The sequence below is a fragment of the Eumetopias jubatus genome, unplaced genomic scaffold (assembly GCF_037043125.1).
Source record: "Eumetopias jubatus isolate StellerSeaLion01/CBP00866 unplaced genomic scaffold, mEumJub1_p1.0 scaffold_8, whole genome shotgun sequence".
NCBI classification, from domain to species: domain Eukaryota; kingdom Metazoa; phylum Chordata; class Mammalia; order Carnivora; family Otariidae; genus Eumetopias; species Eumetopias jubatus.
In genome coordinates this window covers 16,017,699-16,035,237 of record NW_028274814.1, presented here as the reverse complement: position 1 = coordinate 16,035,237, position 17,539 = coordinate 16,017,699, and the positions used below count along the sequence as shown (strand labels likewise).

The window sequence follows — 17,539 nt, the reverse complement described above, 5'->3', positions numbered from 1 at the left end:
AGAATCCTTGGTGGTAGAGAGGTTAATATTCTGAAATCTGTAAGGCCCCTCTTAGCTTCAGAATTCCATGATTGCTGACTCTAGTGATCTAGAACAGAGAGAATAAAACAAAATGAATTTAGTTTAGATGAGCGAGAACAATACAAACTCTAATAAAGAAAGACAATATGAAGTAAGGGCTAGTTAGAAACACACACCAGGGGCACCTGGGTGGCTCAGTCGTTAAGCGTCTGCCTTCGGCTCAGGTCATGATCCCGGGGTCCTGGGATCGAGCCCCGCATCGGGCTCCCTGCTCCGCGGGAAGCCTTCTTCTCCCTCTCCCGCTCCCCCTGCTTGTGTTCCCTCTCTGGCTGTCTCTCTCTCTGTCAAATAAATAAAAATAAAATCTTAAAAAAAAAAAAGAAAAGAAACACACATGAGAAAATATACAACATAAAGAAGATTCATTTTCTTTCAGAGGGAGAAACTTAAGAAGTTATAATAATAAATTAGGACAATGCATTTCAAGGGATAACATATAAAAATTATCATGAAGTATTACCGTGACAAAAACTACTAACATAAACTAGGAGACATATACCAAGGAAAATCCATCCACCAGAAAAATAAACAAGAACCCATTTCTCAGGGCAGGTTCTCAGGGTCCATGGGGCCTGACTTTTCTGTCCTGAGTTCAGATCATCCATGGTGGGTAGGGTAGAGAGGAAAACATTGACAAGGATGAAAGAATGGGGTGAAATATGCAAAACTTGGTTAAGAGGGTAACAAACCCAATCCTGATTTTCTACATTATGAAGCTGCACTAGTATTTGTTCCTAAACACAACAAAACAGAGGAGACTCCAATGAAAGATGAGAATACTCAAGATTGCAATTATACATTCTAGGGGCTAGAACAATCTGTGAAAGGGCTTCCTCAAAGTGAGATATGGCCAGCAGCTGTAATGGACTGATTTTTCCAAGTAAAAATATGTTTAACTTAATTGTTATAGTTAATGGATCAAACGCATCAAATGGATGGTCATGATATAGGAAAACAGTCAGTGTAGGAGTCAGATTACTGCCACATTTCCATTAACAATTTAGATGATGTGGCGTGAAAAGCAGCTTTAGTCATACTTTTCAGCAAACATTTATTGATCCCTGGTTATGTATGTAGCAGGCAATATTGGCGGCTGTCCAGTTTCTTTATTGGTAAAGTGAGTGGGATAATGGACTACATGACTCCTAACTGACTTCTAACTCTAAGAATCTTTGTCTAAAATGTCAATTGATATAGTAATTTCTTATCTTCTCTATCTCAGAACAGAATAGCAGTAGAGTCTGATGAATTTACCAACAGAATCTCCAATTGCAGATCCTGATTGTGGACAAAGAAAGTTGTCAGAGAAAAGAAAAAAAATATAGAACACAAATATTAAGATGATTTAGTTACATGATAGGAAATATTTCTTGGAAGAGTACCATGTGAAGAATTTATCATGAGACTATAGAATGCAGATATTGAAAATTCCTTAAATCACTTCTATGTGGTTTTTAAAATGATCAGTGATTGTAATTTGTAATGACATTAAATATTCTACATATGCTTAAAATATCAACTTGCAATTAATTTATCTTAATGTGGAAGTATTATTTTATTTTATTTGGCGGGGAGGGGCAATGGCAGAGGGAGAGAGAGAATGTTAATCAGGTTCCACACACAGTGCAGAGCCCAGTGCAGGGCTCGATCGCACAACCCTGAGATCATGACCTGAGCCAAAATCAAGAGTCGGACGCTTAACCGACTGAGCCACCCAGGTGCCCAGAAATATTTTATTATTTTAAATGAATGCTTTTAGAAAATATTACATTATTTTGTAAGTTACTTTCTTTAGTGCCAATACCACACATATATACTGGACTTTTTGGTTGGTAAGGTTAGAACAAGTCAACACACAGAAGTGGACTTTATGTCCAGGAACCTGGGCTCTATTTTTGAGTCCAGCGTGTGGTCTTAAACCCGTCCTCTAAGGGCCCCGTTCTCCCCATTGATAAAAATGAGGACACTGGACTAAGTGGCCAGAATTTTGAAGGGAGACTATTCAAATCCCATCCAGTTAGTCAGTCCAGCTTCAAGTCCAGGATTTGCAGGTAACGCTTAGTCCTTTCAATCAGCTCCAGAAGTGACTCTCTGTCATCTGGTGGCCTATGACCTAAATGGCAAGCTCTCTGCCTCAACGTCCCCCTGCTCCCCAGCACAAGTTCAACATTCAATGGTGCCTTTAGGCCAGGAGGTCAGTGACAAACACTCCCATTTGTAAAGGGGAAAACTGGGAGCAGTCGTTGGCAGTCACAGCGAAGAGGGAATCCTTCCAGCCAGCCAGTACTGAGTTGGCCCTTGCGGTAGCAGTAGGAGAAGTTTCTTGATTTGACTCCCGTTCCTATTTGCTGAAAGGAACTCATTCATCTGAGGCTTTCTGTGTGTTTGGCCTGCTTTCTGGGAGGATCCCCCCGATCCTTAACCCCCCCACCCCGGGCCACAGCTGAAATTGGGATTTGGGAACAGTCTCCAACAGAGGACACAGAACTTTCTGCTCATGCAAGTTTGAGATGTCAGGAGTTCTCCAAACCAATTTCTAGCCCAGACTTCTCATTTCTTCGCAATACAGTTTTCTAAAAATTTACTAGATTTTTTTCATCTCTTTTTGAGTAGAAGCATTCCCGAATTTCTTCCTAGAGGTAATATTCTTGATTTTTTGTTTCCTCTGTGCCTCCGACCCCATGCTGCTGTCAACTTGATGACACCTGCTTACAGGTCATCTGAAATAATAGGTGGAAAGACATCTGATGTTTGCCGAACGCAGAGTCAAGTTCACCTGTGATGTCTTACTGGTCTCTGTTGCTCACTAAGGTTGTTACTAATTGTGACTCTTCTGTTTGCAACACATGACTTCAAACTTGCAATAGAGGGGAAAGAGAGTAAAGTAATTGATTAGGAGTTTTGAAGGCCAGGTACACATCACTTCTCACATTTCATTGACTAGAGCTCAATAACAAGAAAGGAGAGATGGAAATGGGGTCTAGCTCAGGATTGCCCAGTAGTTCCTGTAATGATACAAATATTCTGTTTCTGCACTATACAGGAATGTAGACATCTGCCTCCTGAGGCTACAAAGCCTTTGAAATCTGGCTGATACAACTAAGGAATTGATTTGTAAATTTTATTTAACTGCAAGTAATTTAAATTTAAATAGCCACAAATGGGTTGCAACCACCATATTGGCTTGTGCTGGTTCTTATTTACCCAAAAAGAAGAAGAGTTTGGTGAGCAGTGAGCCAGGGTCTGCCTCAGCTGTGGGCACTCCCATCTCTGCTGGCAAGTCAGGCTAACACACTTCTGGGGCCCTTCAAGTATATTCCTTATACTGTCTTGCAAACTCTGTTCATACACGGACTACAAGTCATCTTTACCCTCTTTTTCCAGGCTACCAGTACAAACAGAGAAAAATATACTACTTATACTTACAGTGGATTGTTTTGAAAAACCATATGTGAGGAAATTATTCCCGTTCTATATATAGAAACGGAATTGCAAGAAGAAAAGGGACCTTAGGTGGTCACACAAATTTCTGGTTTTGTCTTTTCCCCTGTTTCATGAATAAGGAACTTGTTAATCTTCCCATTTTCAATTCTGAATGAGCTACAGATAAGCTTCAGTCAGTTGAAGCTTTTTTTTTTTTTTAATCTACAATATTTTGTGTGGGAGAATGTCATGGGAAGGTTATTGGGGCAGTGAGGCGTGTTGGTTATTCCCTAAAGAAAAAGTAAATCCTCATTGATCGAAATGCAAAGCCTCTGTAGCCAAGTGTGTAACAAAAATTTGGGATAAGGAATTAACTGCAGAAATAAATTTTGAGAATTTTCAACTGCTTCCCTTAGAGAAAAATCCATTTACATTTTATCAGTTATATTTTCTTTCTAAAAAATGACAGACACATCTTCATTAAGCTAGACATCTTTTCAACAAAATTCAGATTTTAATTTTTTTGATTTTCTATTTTTTTTCCCAAATTTAAGCTGCTCTTTCACACAGAATTCAGAATCATATATTTCTTTTTGGCAAAAAGAGTTATGCACTTGAAAGAAACAGAGAATTAAGTATCCTTCTTTTGTGTTCGTAGTAGCATAAGGTGAGTAGAATGGAAGCCCCTTAGAGCAAATAAAGAAACATAAGAAACGTCAAATACAGCAGGTCATGCAAGGCACACATACTCCGCTCCCCCATTAAAGTTTAAGATGCCATGCTTTAGTATCCCATTAATACTTTAGTTAGAAATATTTTTGTTCAGTAAAACATAATGATATGAATGATTGCCTTCATTTGCCACATTAGCTTTTCCAGAATAGCTGGAGGCAATACTTTGGAAAAACAACCAGAGCTTTCTAAGCCAAATTGCAAAATAAAATAGCTGCTTCCTTTCCTCAAGCCTCCCCCACCTTAGATTTTTTAGTACCTTTGTGTTCTCCTTCTTTAAACTAATTAAAAAGTCATTCACTTTAAAGTGGGGGTGTGCCCATTTTATAATCATTTGAGAGCGTCGGAATTAGAACTCCAGCGCTAGGGGAATACTGCACATAGAATTCATGGCTTTTTTTAACATGATTCATTAGTTTTTCAAAGTTAATTTTTTTAAACGGTTTTTTTAAATTTTTCTTTCTAGCCCTTGTATTAGCCATTTGTATTTCAGGTTGCTCACCTGTCTCTGTATAAAGTGAAATTCTTCTCTGATGAAGGAATTCCTTGAAAGCCTTTTAGTGGTGGTCTTTAGGGGCTGCTAAAACCACCCAAAATAAACAGTCTGCCTACACACGTGGGCCCTCCGCTTGTCCTGGACAAGAAGATGCTTCAACAAAGAGAACAGCATCCCTTTTACCACAGTCTCTTTCAATGAAGACTCCCTGAAGGCTCAGAGAGAAAAAAGCCTGAGTCAACTCATTGTTGTAATTACTAACTTAAAACTAAAGCACATGGGAGCTCTGGAGCAAGATGGCGGAGGAGTAGGAGACCGGGATTTCGGCTGGTCTCAGGAATTCAGCTGGATAGGGATCAAACCATTCTGAACACCTACGAACTCAACAGGAGACCGAAGAAGAGAGTAGCAACAACTCTCTGAACAGAGAAAGGGCCACTTACTGGAAGGTAGGACGTGCGGAGAAGTGAATCCGAGGCGATAGTCGAGAGGACAGACGGCGGGGGAGGGGGCCTCCATCGGCCGCTTCTGGCAAGTGCTAGAGCCGCGGAGCACAAAATCGGAACTTTTAGAAGCCGGCTCTGCTGAGAGACGTCGCTCCAGTGAATAAGCAGGGGGTGGAACCCTCGCGGGACAGTGTGGTCTCAGGACCCTCGGGGTCACAGAAAGACTGGGGGTGCCTGAGTGCGGCAGAGCTCCCAGGTATCGGAGCCGGGAAGCCGGCTGCAGAGACGGAGCCGAGGCGCGGGCTCTCAGTTCGGGGTTGCCATAAACTGTGATCCTCGGCAAAGTTGGGCCACTGCTCCTCCAGCAGGGACCCAACAAGCAGCAGAGCCGGGGAGACTCCCCTTCCTCCCCCGGGGAGGAGCGGCGCGGGAGCACACCGCAGGGATCTGCTGGGTTTGGAGACTGCACACGGGGTCGGATGCCAGAGATAGAAATGCTCGGTCACAGGCCGGGTGAGCACGGAGTGCGGCCGGAGACCGGGGAGACGGGAGTGATTGACTGCTTTTCTCTGGGGGCGCACTGAGGAGCGGGGCCCCGAGTTCTCGGCTCCTCCGGGTGGAGATTGGGAGGCCACCATTTTCACCCTGGTCCTCCAAAGCTGTACCGAGAGCTTGCAGGGAACAAAAGCTCCTGAGAGCAAACCCGAGCAGCTTGCTTAGCCCAGACCAACAAGGGCGCGGCAATTCAGCCTCCGGCAAAGACATTTGGGAACCACGGCAACAGGCCCCTCCCCCAGGAGATCAGCACGAACAGCGAGCAAGCCAAGACCAAGTTTACCGATCAAGGAGAACAGGAGAACTCCAGCGCTAGGGGAATACTGCACATAGAATTCATGGCTTTTTTTAACATGATTCATTAGTTTTTCAAAGTTAATTTTTTTAAACAGTTTTTTTAAATTTTTCTTTCTCCCCTTTTCAACCAACATCTTATCAATCCCTTTTTTTAAAAGAACATTTTTTATTTTTCATTTTTAGAGTCATATTTTATCCCTTCATAGTAGTTACCCTTATTGTTGTCATATAAGTTGTTCTCTCTTTAAAATTTTGAGATACAGTTTCTTCTAACAGATCAAAATATACCCTAAATCACTAGTGTATGCCTTTGTTCTAGTCTCCTGCCTGATCACGGTCTCTCCCATTTTTTTCTTTTCTTTTTTCTTTTTTTTAAATCTTCTTCTTTCTTCTTTCAAACAACTTCTTATCAATTCCGTTTATAAAACCTTTTATAAGTTTCATCTTTACAGTCATCTTCCATCCCTTCCTTGTATCAACCCTTATTTTGTACATATATAAGTCTTTCTTCCTTTAAAATTTTAGGAGGCATTTTTTTCTAACAGACCAAAATACGCCCAAAATCTAGTGTGTGGTACTGATTTATGCACTAGCCTGATCATATTTGATCATATTCAGTTTTTTTCGTATTGTTCTGTTTTTGTATTTATCTTTTTCTTTTTGTTTTTTTTCTTTCTTTTCTCTTTTTTTTTTTTCTTTCTTTCCCTTTCTTTTCCCCTGGTTTCAGGTCTTCTCTGATTTGTATAGAGTATATTTGCTGGGGACGTTGTTAACCTGTTAGCATTTTGTTCTCTCATTCATCTATTCTCCTCTGGACAAAATGACAAGACGAAAAAAATCACCTCAGCAAAAAGAACAAGAGATAGTACTGTCACCCAGGGACCTACTCAATACGGACATTAGTACGATGTCGGACCTAGAGTTCAGAATCATGACTTTAAAGATACTAGCTGGGCTTGAAAAAAGCGTGGAAGTTATTAAACAAACCCTTTCTGGAGAAATAAAAGAACTAAAATCTAACCAAGTCGAAATCAAAAAGGCTATTGATGAGGTGCAATCAAAAATGGGAGCACTAACTGCTAGGATAAATGAGGCAGAAGACAGAAGCAGTGATATAGAACACCAAATGATGGAAAATAAAGAGGCTGAGAAAAGAGAGAGAAACAACTACGGGATCACAAGGGCAGAATTCGAGAGATAAGCGATACAATAAGATGAAACAACATTAGAATAATTGGGATCCCAGAAGAAGAAGAAAGAGAGAGAGGGGGCAGAAGGTATATTGGAGCAAATAATAGCAGAGAACTTCCCTAATGTGAGAAAGGAGACAGGCATCAAAATCCAGGAGGCACAGAGAACCCCTCTCAAAATCAATAAAAATAGGTCAATACCCCAACATCTAATAGTAAAACTTACAAGTCTCAGAGACAAAGAGAAAATCTTGAAAGCAGCTCGGGAGAAGAGATATGTAACCTACAATGGTAGAAACATTAGATTCGCAACAGACCTATCCACAGAGACCTGGCAGGCTAGAAAGGACTGGCATGAGATCTTCAGAGCACTAAAGGAGAAAAATATGCAGCCAAGAATACTATACCCAGCTAAGCTCTCATTGAAAATAGAAGGAGAGATAAAAAGCTTCCAGGACAAACAAAAACTAAAGGAATTTGCAAACACGAAACCAGCCCTCCAAGAAAAATTGAAAGGGGTCCTCTAAGGAAAGAGAGAGCCTAAAAGCAGCATAGATCAGAAAGGAACACAGACAATATACAGTAACAGTCACCTTACAGGCAATACAATGCCACTAAATTCATACCTTTCAATAGTTACCCTGAATGTATATGGGCTCAATGCCCCAATCAAAAGACACAGGCTATCAGATTGGATTCAAAAACAAGACCCATTCATATGCTGTCTGCAAGAGACTCTTTTTAGACCCAAAGACACCCCCAGATTGAAAGTGAAGGGGGTGGAAAACCATTTACCATGCTAATGGACACCAAAAGAAAGCTGGGGTGGCAATCCTACTATCAGACAAATTGGATTTTAAAACAAAGACTAATAAGAGATGAAGAAGGACAATATATCCTACTTAAAGGGTCTATCCAACAAGAAGATCTAACAATTGTAAATATCTATGCCCCTAACATGGGAGCAGCCAATTATATAAGGCAATTAATAACAAAAGTGAAGAAACACATTGACAAAAATACAGTAATAGTGGAGGAATTTAACACCCCCTTCACTGAAATGGACAGATCATCTAAGCAAAAGATCAACAAGGAAATAAAGACTTTAAATGACACACTGGAACAAATGGACTTCACAGACATATTCAGAACATTCCATCCCAAAGCAACGGAATACACATTCTTCTCTAGTTCCCATGGAACATTCTCCAGAATTGATCACATCCTAGGTCACAAATCAGGTCTCAACCGGTACCAAAAGATTGGGATTATTCCCTGCATATTTTCAGACCACAATGCTTTGAAACTCGAACTCAATCACAAGAGGAAAGTTGGAAAGAACTCAAATGCATGGAGGCTAAAGAGCATCCTACTAAGGAATGAATGGGTCAACCAGGAAATTAAAGAAGAATTAAAAAAATTCATGGAAACCAATGAAAATGAAAACACAACTGTTCAAAATCTTTGGGATACAGCAAAGGCAGTCCTGAGAAGAAAGTATATAGCAATACAAGCCTTTCTCAAGAAACAAGAAAGGTCTCAAATACACAACCTAACCGTACACCTAAAGGAGCTGGAGAAAGAACAGCAACTAAAGCCTAAACCCAGCAGGAGAAGAGAAATAATAAAGATCAGAGCAGAAATCAATGAAAGAGAAACCAAAAGAACAGTAGAAAAGATCAACGAAACTAGGAGCTCGTTCTTTGAAAGAATTAACAAGATTGATAAACCCCTGGCCAGACTTCTCAAAAAGAAAAGAGAAATGACCCAAATCCACAAAATCATGAATGAAAGAGGAGAGATCACAACCAACACCAAAGAAATACAAACAATTCTAAGAACATATTATGAGCAACTCTATGCCAGCAAATTAGATAACCTGGAAGAAATGGGTGCATTCCTAGAGATGTATCAACTACCAAAATTGAATCAGGAAGAAATAGAAAACCTGAATAGACCTATAACCACTAAGGAAATTGAAGCAGTCATCAAAAATCTCCCAACAAACAAAAGCCCAGGGCCAGATGGCTTCCCAGGGGAATTCTCTCAGACATTTCAAGAAGAGTTAAGACCTATTCTCCAGAAACTGTTCCAAAAAATAGAAATGGAAGGAAAACTTCCAAACTCATTTTATGAGGCCAGCATTACCTTGATCCCAAAACCAGACAAAGACCCCATCAAAAAGGAGAACTACAGACCAATATCCTTGATAAACATGGATGCAAAAATTCTCACCAAAATACTAGCCAATAGGATCCAACAGTACATTAAAAGGATTATTCACCATGACCAAGTGGCATTTATCCCTGGGCTGCAAGGTTGGTTCAACATCTGCAAATCAATCAACGTGATACAATACATTAACAAAAGAAAGAACAAGAATCATAGGATCCTCTCAATAGATGCAGAAAAAGCATTTGACAAAGTACAGCATCCTTTCTTGATCAAAACTCTTCAGAGTATAGGGATAGAGGGTACATACCTCAATATCATAAAAGCCATCTCTGAAAAACCTACAGCGAATATCATTCTCAATGGGGAAAAGCTGAGAGCTTTTCCCCTAAGGTCGGGAATGCGGCAGGGATGTCCACTCTCACCACTGCTATTCAACATAGTATTAGAAGTCCTAGCCACAGCAATCAGACAACAAAAAGAAATCAAAGGCATCCAAATCGGCAAAGACGAAGTCAAACTCTCACTCTTTGCAGTTGATATAATACTTTATGTGGAAAACCCAAAAGTCTCCACCCCAAAACTGCTAGAACTCATACAGGAGTTCAGTAAAGTAGCAGGATATAAGATCAATGCACAGAAATCAGTGGCATTCCTATACACCAACAACAAGACAGAAGAGAGACAAATCAAGGAGTCGATCCCATTTACAATTGCACGCAAAACCATAAGATACCTAGGAATAAATTTAACCAAAGAGGCAAAGGATCTGTACTCAGAAAACTATAAAATACTCAGGAAAGAAATTGAAGAAGACACAAAGAAATGGAAAAACGTTCCATGCTTATGGATTGCAAGAACAAACATTGTGAAGATGTCAGTGCTACCTAGAGCAATCTACACATTCAATGCAATCCCCATCAAAATACCATCCACTTTTTTCAAAGAAATGGAACAAATCATCCTAAAATTTGTATGGAACCAGAAGAGACCCCGAATAGCCAGAGGAATCTTGAAAAGAAAAACAAAGCTGGCGGCATCACAATTCTGGACTTCCAGCTCTATTACAAAGCTGTCATCATCAAGACAGTATGGTACTGGCACAAAAACAGACACATAGATCAATGGAACAGAATCGAGAGCCCAGAAATGAACCCTCAACTCTATGGTCAACTCATCTTTGACAAAGCAGGAAAGAATGTCCAATGGAAAAAAGACAGTCTCTTCAACAAATGGTGTTGGGAAAATTGGACAGCCACATGCAGAAGAATGAAACTGGACCATTTCCTTACACCACACACAAAAATAGACTCCAAATGGTTGAAAGACCTAAACGTGAGACAGGAGTCCATCCAAATCCTAAAGGAGAACACAGGCAGCAACCTCTTCGACCGCAGCCGCAGCAACTTCTTCCTAGAAACATCGCCAAAGGCAAGGGAAGCAAGGGCAAAAATGAACTATTGGGGTTTCATCAAGATAAAAAGCTTTTGCACAGCAAAAGAAACAGTCCACAAAACCAAAAGACAACCGACAGAATGGGAGAAAATATTTGCAAATGACATATCAGATAAAAGACTAGTATCCAAAATCTATAAGGAACTTATCAAACTCAACACCCAAAGAACAAATAATCCAATCAAGAAATGGGCAGAAGACATGGACAGACATTTTTCCAAAGAAGACATCCAAATGGCCAACAGACACATGAAAAAGTGCTCCCCATCGCTTGGCATCAGGGAAATCCAAACCAAAACCTCCATGAAATACCACCTCACACCCGTCCGAATGGCTAAAATTAACAAGTCAGGTAACGACAGATGCTGGCGGGGTTGTGGAGAAAGGGGAACCCTCCTACACTGTTGGTGGGAATGCAAGCTGGTGCAGCCACTCTGGAAAACAGTATGGAGGTTCCTCAAACAGTTGAAAATAAAGCTACCATACGACCCAGCAATTGCATTACTGGGTATTTACTACAAAGATACAAATGTAGGGATCCGAAGGGGTACGTGCACCCCAATGTTTATAGCAGCAATGTCCACAATAGCCAAACTGTGGAAAGAGCCAAGATGTCCATCGACAGATGAATGGATAAAGAAGATGTGGTATATATACACTATGGAATATTATGCAGCCATCAAAAGGAATGAGATCTTGCCATTTGCAACGACATGGATGGAACTGGAGGGTGTTATGCTGATTGAAATAAGTCAATCCGAGAAAGACATGTATCATATGACCTCACTGATATGAGGAATTCTTAATCTCAGGAAACAAACTGAGTGTTGCTGGAGTGGTCGGGGGTGGGAGGGATGGGGTGGCTGCGTGATAGACATTGGGTAGGGTATGTGCTATGGTGAGCGCTGTGAATTGTGCAAGACTGTTGAATCACAGATCTGTACCTCTGAAACAAATAATGCAACATATGTTAAGAAAAAAGAAAAAGAAGACAGCAGGAGGGGAAGAATGAAGGGGAGTAAGTCGGAGGGGGAGATGAACCATGAGAGAGGATGGACTCTGAAAAACAAACTGAGGGTTCTAGAGGGGAGGGGGGTGGGGGGATGGGTTAGCCGGGTGATGGGTATTAAAGAGGGCACATTCTGCATGGAGCACTGGGTGTTATGCACAAACAATGAATCATGGAACACTACATCAAGAACTAATGATGTAATGTATGGTGATTTACATAACAATAAAAAAAATTTAAAAAAAACTAAAGCACGTGGATTTTTTTTTAAAGATTTTATTTATTTATTTAACAGAGAGAGAGAGTACAAGCAAGGGGAGTAGGCAGAGGGAGAAGCAGGCTCCCCACTGAACAGGGAAGTCGACACGGGGGCTCGATCCCAGGACTCTGGGATCATGACCTGAGCCAAAGGCAGACATTTAACCTACTGAGCCACCCAGGTGCCCCCTGCACATGTGTATTTTTTTTTTTTTTTTTTTTTTTAGTAATCAGCTCACAGGAAGCTACAAACAGGACTGCTTCTTTTCCTCCTAAACCTCATCTCCTAACCCATCTAGGATTTGCAGATAAGTCTTGCACTTCCTACCTCAGATTCTCTCTGTATTGGGGTCAAAAGACCTGGGTGGCTTAGTTGGTTAAGCATCTGCCTTCAGCTCAGGGCATGATCCCAAGGTCCTGGGATGGAGCCCCTACATCGGGCTCCTTGCTCAGTGGGGAGCCTGCTTCTCCCTCTGCCTGCCACTCCCCTTGCTTGTGCTCACTCTCTCTGTCAATGAATAAATAAAATCTAAAAAACAAAACAAAACAAGAAGACCATGACTTTGCCTTTACGACATATTTTTCTCCCCAGAAGCTTCTTGGTGGTTTTCATCAAATGAATCCTCATGTCATTATCCTGTAATATATGAGGACAGGAAGGACCCAAGGGCTTGTTTTAAAGACCAACTGTCTTTCAAGGTTATCTGTAAAATCACTTTTTACCCCTCTTAGTTTACCTGAAACCTCCCAACAAATCTACTACCATTCAGAATGGTTTCTAAAAATAATTACCGGGGTGCCTTAACTCAGTCGTTAAGCTTCAGGTCATGATCCCAGGGTCCTGGGATTGAGCCCTGCATCGGACCCCCTGCTCCGTGGGAAGTCTGTTTCTCCCTCTCCCACTCCCCCTGCTTGTGTTCCCTCTCTCGCTGTCTCTCTCTCTGTCAAATAAATAAATAAAATCTTTTAAAAAAATAATAGAAATAAAAAAGAAAATTACTTTCGTTATTTAACAATTTTAGTTATTTTAGTATTTTAGTTAGTTTGAATGAGACTCATTCATTTAATTTGCCTATTCATTCAATTTTCATGCTCTTCCTCCATCCCCTACGTGCCCGTGCGTGGACACACACACACACACACACACACACACACACACACACATCAGTGCCTGGCACAGAAGGTAAGTCGCAGGCTCAGACTGCAAGTAACTCACAAATTGGTACTTTTACATTAAGCTTCACCCCTAAGATGCTACTGATGGGTTTTTTTTTTCCAAGTTTCAGGAAAAATAGATCACCCTTTCTTAGACGAGGGTTGCCATACAATTTATCACCCAAATACAGTTTTGAAAGTGAACAGGGGTACTATTATCAGTTATGCCTGGACCACAGACTCTTTTTTCTGAGACAACTCTTTACCCTACCGGACCCCCAGTTTGTACCCATATACCCATACAACACTTTACTGGATATGCTGGTTTATGCTTATCTCCCTCCTCCAGATTGTAAGCCTCTTGGATCTTAGCTTCTAACACTCCTCCCTCCTGCTGATGGTGGCGCAAGATGGCAGGAATGACCCGTGTTGTTCATGGTCAACCATGGCCGAGTTCATCTCCCAAGGTCAGGTAAAGCACTCACCTAGAGAGAAATAGGGTGTGGGGCAAAGAGCTTTTCACTAACAAGTTCCTCCACATAGAAACTCAAGGCAAAAGGGAAGGAGGCCCCCGCCACCCACTTTCCTAAAGACTCGGACATCGACACTTGTAATCAGCTTGCATCAGGTGGGAAGCCAAGCTTCCTGCACAAAAAGCATGGCAGCCTAAGCCCCAAGAACTGGGTACATCAGAACCATTCTCAAGGCCAAGAATCCAAATGATTTCATCTACAGGACTCGACTGCTGGCCAGATGCATGGTCCCTGATGCTCTAGTGCTATGAGCATGCTAGTGAATTACTGTAAGAGGAAGAAAATCAAAGTTATGTTTAAATCTAAGCACAAAAACTCATAATAATGTTCCCAAATTGAATTCACACACAGAATTATGACACCAAAACCTCAGCATGACAATTTTTTATTACAATCCATTTTTCCTCTGTCCTCACCACCCTATGAATCAAATTGGGGTCACACTAACAATAATCTAACTTGCACTGACTCTAGCTCTTAAAATGCATTAACACAAAAACTCGTCTCCTGAAATTTCTCCCCTTAGGATTTCCGGATGTGATGGGAGCGTTTCATATGGGTTTATCAATAGTCCTTTTGTATTTCCCCCCTCTTTTTGCCTGCTTGTTAATGTCCCTGCTGTTACAGCTACTGAGGTCAGCCCTCTGATGTTGCCATTCATGGCAGGTTCCATGGAATATCCCTTATGCCTGCACAGTTGTAGGAAAACTGGCAGAACCAGCTGCACCTGGTATGGTGAGGACTTGGGAGAAGTCAGGCTGCCTTTGACTTGTCACTCCATTTCAGTCCTGAGAAGCTCCCGACCTGGTAGGCATTTGGAGAGGTTGCCATAAACAGTGGCCATTCTGTTTTTCTGAGCCTGCCTAATGAAAAGTAGGGCTTCTGGGAGTCGATCTTTATGGGAACTTTTGGCTAAAAGAGGCTGAAACAAGGGATTTTGTACATGGGAAAGATTTAGGCCTCTCCCTCCACCATCTTGTGCAGTGTGCAACACAGCAGCATGGTCAAATGGTTTCTCACAGAGCCTCTAGTATATAGCTCCCTGCTTCTAGGAGTTCAGATCCTCTCTCAGGAGTGACTCAGGAGTCAGATACTTGGATATAAAGATGTCAGATTGACTGCTAATAAAAGCTAGGCTGAATTGTATAGACTTACCCACTGTCACAGGTCCTGCTGGTCTGCCATGGCCCCGCTAAACCTGGGGGACAGATCCCCAAACAGAACAAGAGTGGAAGGGGATGAGTCAACCATGGCCGAGTTCATCTCCCAAGGTCAGGTAAATCACTCAGCTAGAGAGAAATAGGGTGCGGGGCAAAGGAGCTTTTCACTAACAGCTTCCTCCACATAGAAACTCAAGGCAAAAGGAAAGGAGGTCCCAGCCACCCACTTTCCTAAGGACTCAGACGTTGACCCTTGGAATTAGAATGGAACACGTACTCCTGTTTTGGTTTCCCTCGCAAGAAAATGCCCAAGTACCTTTCAAGGCTAGAAAAGCTGGTCCTTAAATTTGGTGATCAGTAGCATCTCTCAGAATGCGTCCAGATGAAGGTTGTTGAGAATAAAATTCAACTGGCTTACATAATGCTAAGAACTTTATTTGTTGTTTCATATAAAGAAAGAAGTCTAATGGTAGGGCCCTGGGAAGGTTGGTTAATTCAGTGGCTCAACACCGCCACTAGGGACCCTGATCTTTCTACCTTTCTTTTCTGACATCCTCACTGCATTGGCTTTTCTCCTCAGACTTGTCACCTCCTGGTCTCAGTATGGCTAAAATAGCTCCAGGCATCACATCTTGATTCATGTTCAAAGAATATAAGAAAAGAAGCCCCTTTCTTGGATCCCTGTTAGGAATGAGAAAAACTAGGGTTTGTTTCAGTAGCACATATACTAAAACTGGAATGAAACAGAGAAACATGGGCCCTGAGCAAGAATGACATGCAAATTCATGAAGTGTTCTATACTAAGAAAAAAGAAAAAGAATGAGAAAAACTCTCTCATGAGAGCTCCTAAGACACATCCCTCATGCCTCATTGACCAGAATTCTGTTGCTGACTTTTCATAAACCAACCACTGGAGAGAATAATGGACTTTCCATGACTGACCAAGGTCATTCTTTAGAACTGAGAAGAGACCAGGCACCCTTCAAGGATCTTTTGGTTAGTAAATACATTTATAAAAATTCCAATTGTTCTATCTGTGTTCTATCTTTGTCACACATTTCTGTTTCTGAGAGTTGTAGGACAGTAATTTTGCCCTGTCCATGTGTTCATGTTAGGCAGGCCTGATGAAAACCTTTTATAACTTTGACAGAGTGACCATAATTCTGATTGCTGTAGGCTTTGATGTTTCAGTGTCTTCAAAAGTTGCCTCTATATTTCCTGAGATGAAACAATAGGCTGATTTTTACTGAGCTTCTTTTAAAAAAAACTTACAGTTTTGGGGGCTCCTGAGTGGTGCCATTGGTTAAGCAAATGACTCTTGGTTGTGGTTCAAGTTGTGATCTTGGGTCACGAGATGGAGCCCTGTGTTAGTTCTGTGTTCAGTTCAGAGTCTGCTTGAGAGTCTCTCTCCCTCTCCCTCTCCCTCTGCGCCTCCTGCTTGTGCTCTCTCTCTCTCAAATAAATAAATCTTTTATAAAAAAAACTTAAAAAATGTATAGTTCTAGAAAGCCAATATTCAATTTTCTTTCACTCATTCATTCAGTCATCAGTCTCTGATGCCTATTATGTGCCAAGTGCTATCCGAGGAGCTGGTTAGAGGCAGGTACAAAGTCTGTTTCCAGTCTAACGGGGGAAATTCACATAGGCATACGAGGTGATGGCAGAGAATTTGTGAAGTGTCCACAAGACCTAAGAACACAAGACTTTAATGGCCCTTAGGAGGCAGCAATGAATTCCTGTTCACAGAAAAGAGGCTTCACGGTGAAGCTGATACTAGAGAGGACTCTCGAAGGATGAGTAGGTGAAAGGACACTTCAGGCAGAGGAAAAACCTGATGCAAAACCATTGAGTCATTGTGCAAAGAGACAGTGAGGGTGTGATGCGTTTTGGGAACAGTGAGTGGTTCCTGGACATGGAGTAGTAAGGGGGCAGCGGTGGGCTATGGCGGGAGAGGTGAGTACATCTGGAAGGGAACGTGAACCTTTCTCAATGGAGGGCTTTCCTTCTTCACTCTGGGATGTACTGTATCCCAATAATTATTTCATTCATTTTTAAACATATCTAGCAAACATTTCTTATGGGTCTACCACCAAAAAAAAAAAAAAAAAAAAATTGCTCTAAGTATCAGAAGTCTCAAAACATTTCACCTTATCAGATAAATTTCTGTTTTTTGTGCCTTTAATGTATCCCTCTCCTCTGTCTTCTGTTCATACCACAAACATTTTAAAGCTTTCTTCATTAAAAAAAATATCTTTCTCTTCATCCTGCTCCTTCTCAAACTAACACTCTGTCCACCTTCTTCCCTTAGATACCGAAGTCCCTGAGATGCTGCTGGAGACCTGTCTCCACAGCCTTGTGTCTCACTAAATTCTCAACCTCTCACAAGGTTTTCTACTTTCACTTTCTGTCAAAACTTACCAACAGTGACCTCCAAATTTTTATTTTCAGTCCTCATCCCACTTGATCTTTCTCTGATTTTCAACACTGCAATTCAACCCTTCATTGAAATTCTTGAGTTCTAGAATAGCACTCTCTTCTCTTTCTCCTACATCTGTTATCATTTCTTCTCCGACGTTC

At 41.3% G+C, this 17,539-nt stretch overlaps 1 non-coding gene across 1 annotated transcript; it reads left to right on the top strand.

Annotated features, from left to right (window-relative positions):
• The first annotated feature begins 15,665 nt into the window (after positions 1-15,665).
• On the top strand, positions 15,666-15,767 carry LOC114217363 (U6 spliceosomal RNA). The gene has a single exon (XR_015768858.1). It is a non-coding gene; the product is annotated as a U6 spliceosomal RNA (small nuclear RNA).
• Positions 15,768-17,539: the final 1,772 nt, after the last annotated feature.